The sequence below is a fragment of the Schistocerca americana genome, chromosome 2 (genome assembly GCF_021461395.2).
Source record: "Schistocerca americana isolate TAMUIC-IGC-003095 chromosome 2, iqSchAmer2.1, whole genome shotgun sequence".
NCBI lineage: Eukaryota > Metazoa > Arthropoda > Insecta > Orthoptera > Acrididae > Schistocerca > Schistocerca americana.
In genome coordinates this window covers 193,803,089-193,813,772 of record NC_060120.1, presented here as the reverse complement: position 1 = coordinate 193,813,772, position 10,684 = coordinate 193,803,089, and positions in this window count along the sequence as shown.

Genomic DNA, 10,684 nt, shown 5'->3' with positions numbered 1-10,684 from the left:
TGTAAGACTTGCTGTAGGATTGATAGTTTTGGGGTGTGGTTTGAGGGTTGTTGCAGTTTCTTTCATGTGGGTGACTGTAGTGATGTGGGCATTGGGGAAATAAACAAGGCTCACTGGTTGTGTAGGATTTTGTAGAGATAGGAAGATAGTGGAACAGGAGGAAAGATTGCTGCCCTTCAGGCAGAACTAGATAAAGCAAAACAATATCTGGGAAGGTGAAGGGGGGAGAAGGGAAAAGAGAGGTGGGAAGTGACAACAGGTCAAAGAAGAAATAGGAATAGGATGTTCACGGACAGTGTGGTTGTGAATGTGGAAAACACGTTTGATATGTTGTCACTGTTGGAAACTGATGAGCCACAAATAGGTGTAGGAGTAGACAGGACACAACAAACTTCCAAAAAGTGTTTGAGAAGTATGAAGTCAGAAAATGCTGTGGAGAAGAAGGCAGTTTTGTTTGTGTAGTTCACATGGTAGAGGTGTTGGCCAACTATTGCAGGATGAACTAGGGTCAGGTTACCAGGTCACAATTTTTTTAAACCTAGTGAATGCCTGGGTCTGGTGATAGAGAATGTAGGTTCACTGTGTAAAGACTTCACAAAGGAAGACACTGTGGTAATAGTCGGAGGGATGGGCAACAGCATCGATAGGAATCCCAATTATTCAATTGAGAGTGACCTGGTAAAGATAGCTTCAACTACGAGACTTGGACTTGTGTCTGTTCTTAGGTGCCATGGCCGGACTCATTTAAACTATTCTATTAGGAGAGTTTATTTAGAGGTGGAATGGCTGCTTGGCTCAGATATGGGGTCTCGTATCAGTGTGGTTCCTGTTGACTCTATCAGCAGGTGGGACTATACTAGGCATGACCTTTACCTCAACAGGAAAGGAAAGGGAAAACTGTCTGGGCTAATAGCAAATAACTTTGGGGGGGGGGGGGGGGGCACTGTCACAAATGTGACTTTTTTTTTTAAGAGTATGGAGGGCAGAAACAAGAGATGTTCAGAGACAGGCTGAAAATGACATTCACATTGATAAAACAGGCAGCCAGAAAGCAAATTTTAATGCACACTATTCATGCAAACAGCCTTTGACTGAAAGTAGAGACACACAAGAATTGGCAGGAACATTAGGTTCATCCAGTTGTAATTCAGCCAGTGCACAAAATCAGTATCATTATTGCATGAGAATTACAGAGGACTATGGGGTAAGCTTAAAAGTTGCTTATTTGTGTTGAAGAATTAAGAGTTGAGCAAACCAGTTGATATAATCCACCTCTCTGAACATCATGTGACCACTGGTATAGATATGTTAAATGTTACAGCATTCAAGTTAGATTCTTACGTTGGTAGGGGAAAAATATGGAGAAAGGAGGAGTTGTCACATTTGTCAGAAACTGTTTTGATTTAAATAATGTTGGTATTAATAAATTTTTCTCAGAGCAGCACTTAGAAGCTTGTGCAACAGAAGTAGTCTTTCATGAGAAGTTCTTTATAATAGTAGGTATATACAGATCACCTTCAGGAAATTTTAACTGCTTCATAAAAAAATCTGGAAGCTCTGCTGTCCCATTTAGCCTAATGGTAAAAGACAAGGAAATAGTGGTTGTTGGTGATTTTAACGTGGATGTATTGAAAAGCTCTGTCAGTGAACAATTATTGCAGTCAGTAACACAATCATTCAATTTAGTTCCTACTGTGAACTTTGCTACTAAGATATGTAAATGCTCTGAGACTGCTATTGATAATATGTTTGTAGACAGATCTACGGAAAAAGTCATATCACAAAACCAATAGAAAACGGGCAATCTGATCATGACATGCAGCATCTCGTGTAAAATGTTGAAACTTGCCAAGCTGAAGAAAATATTAAATCTGGGAAATACGGAAGCGTCCGATCCCGCCCGTCTGCCTTAACCCATGACGTCACAAATATGGCGGAAACAAAAACAAACACACACACTTTCCACAAGAAGCCTAATGACACTAACGGGACAAGCGCGGGAAATGGGGTGTTTTGGGTGGGGGGGGCAAACTAAATATAAACAAATTTAGATGCCTTGCGTAGCTACAACGTGTAAGTGAAGACAGCCATGCATGAATACCCACCCACCTCCCCAGGGGTCATAACCCCCTGCAACCCATAAAAGATAAAGAAGCTTCAGTAGCTGATTAGTGTTTTTTGTCTTTTAAAAAAAAAAAAAAGTCTCACGGGATAGAACGAACAGATCAGAAAGATAAATATAATAAACTAAAACAGAAATTGGAGGAAATAGATAGTTAAAATAAGTAATAAGTGTTTTAAACTTAAAAAAAAAAAATCTCACGAGATAGAACGAACAGATCAGAAAAGTAAATAAAATAAGATAAAACAGAACTGGAGACAGCCACACTCAAACCAAACTCAGTGCCGTCATGACGTCACACACGGACAACACCCCTTACGTCACGGGTCAAAGAGCCGACGCGTGGGATCGGACGCTTCTGTCGACCCTAAATCTGAGTACAGGAGAGTAATAAATAAGTCAAAAATTGAGAAAGTCAGAAAAAAAAGCTCAAAGACATGAACTGAGATGTTTACAATACTTCTGACTCAAATGGAAAATACAAAGCATTCATTAATAAAGTTACCTCCACTTTTGAAAATTGTTTTCCGCTAAAGGTAACTCAAATCGCACAGAAATCAAAAAATAAACTGTGGATTACACAAGTAATAAAGAAGTAATGTGGGACAAAAAGGACACTGTACGTACTATCTGGGAACACCTCTTATGTTAGAATTGTAATGCATTGCAAAGAATACAGAAAAATATAGAAGCAAGTAATCCACCAAACTGAAGCAGCTCTAGGGCCTATTATGAGAAAGAGATAATTACATCAGGCAACTAAATAAAAACTGTGTGGGATATAGTGAAGACAGAGTTGTGGCCGAAAAAGAAAAGGAACAGATAGCTCTAAAAGTATTGAGACTTTGGTAACAAGTGCATGTAGTGTTGCAAACCTCATAAACAAGTACTTCATTTCTGTTACTGACAGCTTGCCCACCAGGGTTATCATGTTTGGTTAACAATGCAATGGAGTGTCTGAGACCAAGCTTTAAAAATAACTTAAGTAAAATGGAAATGAGTCTCACATCTCCCAAAGACGTAGCATCCATCATAAAATCTAAGTATTCCAATGGGTATGATAACATATCAATGAAGTTAATCAAAGAGTACTCATGAGTGTTGAGTTCTATCTTAAGTCATTTGTGTAATCAATCTATTATCAGCGGAGCATATCCAGACTGGCTAAAATATGCTGAAGTTAAGCCTCTTTACAAGAAGGGGGATAAACAGATACCATCAAACTATTGAACAATTTCACTTTTGCCAGCTTTCTCAAAAATATTTGAAAAGGTTCTCCTTAAGCAACTGACCACAAATAATATACTGTCCAAGTCACAGTTTGGATTTCTTAAGGGTTCCGATATAGAGAAAGCTATTTAAACTTACAGTGAGAATGTCCTTAATTCATTAGATAATAAATTAGAGACTGCTGGCATTTTCTGTGACTTGTCAAAAGCGTTTGAGTGTGTGAACTACAGCATTTTCTTAAGTAAATTAGAATATTAAGGTGTCTCCTGCAATGCTGTGAAATGGTTTGAGTCTTATCAATATTACAGGAAACAAAGGGTGTCATTGTAAAATACCTGTGCAGTAAGCAGTCTGTCTTCATCTGACTGAGAATTAATTACATGTGGTGTTCCTCAAGGTTCCATCTTGGGTCCATTGCTTTTTCTTGCGTATATTAATGACCTCTCATCTGTTACATAGCCAGATGCCAATTTTGTTTTGTTTGCAGATGATACAAACATTGCAACAAGTGGCAAGTCATGAACAGATTTGGAAAGAGCTGCTAATCAGAGTTTCACTGACATTAACATATGAAGACATGTAGACTGTAGAGGTTGACACTGTTAAATTTCTGGGATCAGTTGGGAAGGGCATACCACAGAATTGCTAAAGTGCCTAACAAGTCTGTATTTGCAGTGAGTACTTTGCTTACTTTCATTGTATTATGTCATATGGGATCATATTGTGGGGCAACTAATCAAACTGAGCAAAAGTTTTTAGGGTGCAAAAAATTGTGATAAGAATAATTTGTGATGTAAATTCAAGGACATCACGTAGAAACCTGTTCAAGGAACATTGTATTCTAACCACTGCTTCTCGTTATATTTATTCCTTAATGAAATTTGTTGCAGTAATTCATCTCTATTTCCAACCAATAGCTCAATACATAGTATCAATACTGGGAATAAAAACAATCTACATAAAGACCTAAAATCATTTACCTTGGTCCAAAAAGGGGTACAATATTCAGGAACACACATTTTCAGTAAATTGCCAGCAACCATTAAAAACTTAGATTCAGGTGAAGCACAGTTTAAACAGAATTTGAAAGACTTTTTGATAGGCAACTCCTTCTACTCTACAGAGACTGTTTAGCCAGCTTAAATAAAAATGTCTTTTAGATCTCAGTTTTGACAACACTTGGTCACAACAGTCAAGATTTTGTATATGATAATTTTATTAATAGTGCATAATGATGTTTCATTCTGACAGTGTGTTAATTCTGTAAATATTAGCTGTTCCAATTTACTGCACTGTAATCACGTACTTCAACAATCTTGTGACAAATGATCACAGTGGTAAGTATTATATTCTAATGTTTTATGTTATACTTTCTGACATGTTCCACGCCCACGAGAATCATCTCATTTTTTGGGTCTATGAAAGAAAAACTGAATCTAATCTAATGTAATAGAACATTCACTTACAGGCTACTCTTCTAGGGTTGCCATCTGTGGCAAGCAAAACTTCTGGACTCTTCAAACGTAAGATAGTGCTTAATATATTAAATGTGTAATGCTTACTAGTGTTCATCAGTTTTTGTTTACCCACCAAAACTATATTGAAAGTACTGTACATGACACTAAATATTTAAAAGTTCAATGTTTACCGTGTACATTGGCTAAAATCAGTGGGGCTGGAACTTGCAGCCATATTTGTCTGATTTAGTGGCCTATAGAAGTTTTTTTCTCTCATCAAGAACATGCTGACAAAACTCAGAGCAGCTTATATAGGGTGGAGAAAAATTGTGTTACTAAATTTTAACCCTGGATAGCTGATGCCAGTAGGAACCAAAATTACTTATGTTGTGAGGGTCAACAACGCACCATTTTTAAACTATGGAAACTTGGTGCCATGCGCTCTGATTGGTCTTGGGATTGGCTTGTTACCGTTCATTGGTTGACAGGAAGCCCTATGGTTGTCAATTCACACATACAAATGTATCACGTTGGGGTAGTGACAGGGAAATCCCATGGCTAATCGGAGTGCATGGCACAGAGTTTCTGTATTTAAAAATGGTGCGTTGTTGACTTACACAACTTTAGTAATTTTGGTTCCTGCTGGCATCAGTCTATCCAGCGTTAAAATTTCGTGACACAATTTTTCTCCACTCTGTATAGTTTTATAAGAGGATTACCTTCCACAGATTTCACCTTACATTTCTCTCACCAGTCCACAAGTTTTTCATCAGTGAAAACACTCAATCTACATGTGTGAGCTTGTATGACTAGAAAACTCAAATTTCACAATCTTGTAATAATTTTGGGTCTACAGTTTTGCTAAAGAAATAAACCCATATTTGCTCTGTTTGTAAATCTGAGGTTTTAAAAGTTTCAGTGAAACTTCTTAACACAGCAAATTCACTGTACAACTTGTCATTGTTTATTTTTATGCTGTGGTCATTTTCATCCACACCTTTCACTTAAGTCCATATTAAAGAGTTGGTTTCCTCACCTCCTTGAGAGAGAAAATATGATTGAATAGCTTCCAGGTGTCTTAGTACGGACAAGAAAAAACACTGTACTGGAATATTGGAATGTAGTGTAAAATTGTTGAGTTCCCCCCCCCCCCCCCCCCCCCCCCCAGGAGATTGAACTTGTAAACTTTTGTACTAGACTGTTGATGTCAAATTTAATCATTTTGCGTGCAATCTTGGCCATATTATGAATAGCCTGACAGTCACAATTAACTTCAATTATATTAATTACCATTTAAAATTTTGGAAACTGAGTTGTCATGTTGCTTGCACCAAGGCTTGGCATATTATAAACTACCACACAGCATTCATCTAAAATAAACTAAGTTTTCCTTTTAAAAAAAAATGTTTCATTAGTATTGTCATAGCAGCATAGTAATTTTGCTTTCACCCCAAATACCTCAGAACAATGTTTTATAACATACATTTTATTCACCTACAGCGAAGTTTTGGACTTTGAGTCTGAAAATTGTGTTCCTAGCTTGAAACCAAAATCAGTAGAAACATAACTATGGTTGTGCTTAACTCCATGATATACAAGTGACAGTTTGGCTGCTGAAACTTCATGGTCAATAGAAGGATGTTTTACACTAAAAGTAATTGGCAGTTTCTTTACTTTTGGAATTTGTTGCAAGAGCAAATATCTGTTTCTCTTTTTATGAATGCTTTTGCGTTGCCCAAAACCCTCACTTTTTATTGAGAAGGTAGCAGGTCACACTGTCTATTTTGCTGTCTCTTCATTACCACGTTAGCCAACTAACATTGGAGCTGTTTATCTTCTAACAAGTCATTACAAAATGAGCACATTCTTTTCACTTTTTTCTTTCAGGTTTCATTCTGACTACACCCACCACTACCGTCATGTGTATTTTCATGTAATCTACTGAGCAGTTTAAATGTGAATTGGGTTTTGGAAAACCCTAAAATCACTGCAATGGCAATAGTGTTTTGCTCTTACTGAACACTGAAAGTATAAACTGTCAATACTCTTTCACTTGGTCACTCCATAAATACAACTGCCTTTTCAGTACTAACTATAATGAAAATGACAGCAAAACAATTGACACTTTGGCTTTGGCTAACAAGAAGAAGATGATAAACTTAAGATTATGAATGGATGAGATCTGTACAAAATCGGAAAGGGTGGGAACCTGGAATGTCCCAGTTGGTCAGTAGGAAACAAGGGTAGGGCCAAACTGAAATTTGAACACCAGTAATTTATCTGTTTATTTATTCCAGGATCATCTAACAATGATATAGGCATAATCCATATCACTTCAGGAGGGGGGGGTTACCTTCATAGTCTCAGATGTTATTGAATGTAGCATTTCTTAAAATTCAGGAGTAAGTAAGAAACATATATTTTTTTGTTTTCTCCAAAAAAATTCCTGCCCTGAGATACAGGCCTCCAAAGATGACACTGGGAACACCATTTTGAAGATGCGAATTTTCGAAAGCTTTTTAAAATGCTGTATCTCTGTAACAGTTTTAGATATTTTGTTTGAGTTTTTCTTATTTGAAAGATAATTACTTTATGACTACAATGGTGTCCTCTGTTTGGACATATCCATCACAGCTCTTTTACTGACACCTTTTGAATTTTTTTAAATAATTTACAGAATTTCTTTTTTTTTTTTTTTTTTCAAAAATGCCAATACAGAAAAGTTAGATTTTTTTCTGTTGATTAGTACCATGTAGTACTATATTTTCTGTAAAGGAGAGCTTACACTTTAAGTTGGACGGGTTTTATTTTAAAAAACCTTTTTTTTTTAACTTTCAAGGGTCATGTATGTCTTCACTGAAGTTGTTTCTTACTAATTTCTTTGTTACAATGTTTATTTCTATTGTCATTTTTGCAGCTATTTCTTATCACATTCTTTGTTGCAGTTATTTCTTTTCACTTTCATTGTTGCAGATGTTTGTTACACTTTGTTGTAGTTCCTTGTCATTTCTTTGTTGTGATTGTTCATTGCAGGTTTCTGTATTGTAGTTGTTCAGTGCTAATTTGTTTCCTGAAGAGGCTTCTAATAAAACTGAGACCATCCAGTGAGGTCTGTGTTTTCATGAGGAATTTCCAGTAGACACAGTTGCTGTGTGTTTGTGAAAAGGACTCTTTGAAATGTCTTCTGACTGGGGACACAGGAGAGTGGTGTGTTGACTATTTGCATATCCATAAAAGAGTGATATATAGACAAACAAAAACACAGACTTTGTTCAGGTTGGGAATAAGTGTTCTCATTTGAAGACTCTGTTTCAATGTGAATATGTTTCCAGTGACAACTTTTTGTTTTTTTGAGAGAATAACAACAATGATAGTATCTGAACAAGGTGAAGCCTCCCATGGTGCAGATGATACAGATTTTGCACCAGTAGAGGAAGAATTAAATACCCTGAATCAGTCAACTACAGAGGCAGGTGTTAGTCCTGTTAAGAAACCGTGGTCAGTGAAGTCGAGTCATAAGTTCTATGCATAAAGAACATGCAGAGAAATTACTAAAGCTATGGATGAATACACTACAGCAAAACTGACCACACTCTTCAAAGTAGAAATTCCATCTCCAGAAGAAAATGAACCAAAGAACTCTTGCCAGGAATTTTTCACAAATATCAATTTAGATGCTGAATTTAATTGATGAAAGGAGAAAATACAAAAATGCAGTAAGTAAAGCAGGCAGAAAGGAATACAAACATCTCAAAAATGAGATCGACAGGAAGTGCAAAATGGCTAAGCAGGGATGGCTAGAGGACAAATGTAAGGATGTAGAGGCTTATCTCACGAGGGGTAATATAGATATTGCATACAGGAAAATTAAAGAGACCTTTGGAGAAAAGAGAACCACTTGCATGAATATCAAGAGCTCAGATGGAAACCCAGTTCTAAGCAAAGCAGGGAAAGCAGAAAGGTGGAAGGAGTATATAAAAGGCCTATACAGGGGCGATGTTCTTCAGGACAATATTATGGAAATGGAAGAGGATGTAGATGAAGATGAAATGGGAGATATGATACTGCGTGAAGAGTTTGACAGAGCACTGAAAGACCTAAGTCGAAACAAGGCCCCAGATGTAGACAACATTCCATTAGAACTACAGCCTTGGGAGAGCCAGTCCTGACAAAACTCTACCATCTGGTGAGCAAGATGTATGAGATAGGCGAAATTCCCTCAGACTTCAAGAAGAATATAATAATTCCAATCCCAAAGAAAGCAGGTGTTGACAGATGTGAAAATTACCGAACTATCAGTTTAATAAGTCACAGCTGCAAAATACTAACGCGAATTCTTTACAGATGAATGAAAAAACTGGTAGAAGCCGACCTCGGGGAAGATCAGTTTGGATTCCGTAGAAATATTGGAACACGTGAGGCAATACTGACCCTACGACTTATCTTAGAAGAAAGATTAAGGAAAGGCAAACCTATGTTTCTAGCATTTGTAGACTTAGAGAAAGCTTTTGACAATGTTGACTGGAATACACTCTTTCAAATTCTGAAGGTGGCAGAGGTAAAATACAGGGAGCGAAAGGCTATTTACAATTTGTACAGAAAGCAAATGGCAGTTATAAGAGTCGAGGGACATGAAAGGGAAGCAGTGGTTGGGAAGGGAGTGAGACAGGGTTGTAGCCTCTCCCCGATGCTATTCAATCTGTATACTGAGCAAGCAGTAAAGGAAACAAAAGAAAAGTTCGGAATAGGTATTAAAATCCATGGAGAAGAAATAAAAACTTTGAGGTTTGCCAATGACATTGTAATTCTGTCAGAGACAGCAAAGGACTTGGAAGAGCAGTTGAACGGAATGGACAGTGTCTTGAAAAGAGGGTATAAGATGAACATCAACAAAAGCAAAACGAGGATAGTGGAATGTAGTCGAATTAAGTCAGGTGATGCTGAAGGAATTAGATTAGGAAATGAGACACATAAAGTAGTAGACAAATTTTGCTATTTGGGGAGCAAAATAACTGATGATGGTCGAAGTAGAGAGGATATAAAATGTAGACTGGCAATGGTAAGGAAAGCGTTTCTGAAGAAGAGAAATTTGTTAACATCGAGTATAGATTTAAGTGTCAGGAAGTTGTTTCTGAAAGTATTTGTATCGAGTGTAGCCATGTATGGAAGTGAAACGTGGACGATAAATAGTTAAGAGTAGAAGAGATTAGAAGCTTTCGAAATGTGGTGCTACAGAAGAATGCTGAAGATTAGATGGGTAGATCACGTAACTAATGAGGAGGTATTGAATAGAATTGGGGAGAAGAAGAGTTTGTGGCACAACTTGACTAGAAGACGGGATCGGATGGTAGGACATGTTCTGAGGCGTCAAGGGATCACCAGTTTAGTGGAGGGTAAAAATTGTAGAGGGAGACCAAGAGATGAATACACTAAGCAGATTCAGAAGGATGTAGGCTGCAGTAGGTACTGGGAGATGAACAAGAGGATAGAGTAGCATGGAGAGCTGCATCAAACCAGTCTCAGGACTGAAGACCACAACAACAACAACAACAACAAAATGGTTCAAATGGCTCTGAGCACTATGGGACTCAACTGCTGTGGTCATAAGTCCCCTAGAGCTTAGAACTACTTAAACCTAACTAACCTAAGGACATCACACACATCCATGCCCGAGGCAGGATTCGAACCTGCGACCGTAGCGGTCGTGCGGTTCCAGACTGTAGCGCCTTTAACCGCTCGGCCACTCCGGCCGGCCAACAACAACAACAACAACAACACCAATTTAGCTGTTGAATATTGTGCATCCTACAGTGAAAAGGTGCAAGTTTTAACTATTATTGCAGAAACATTTTCAAAGAAAACAAATATTTAACCA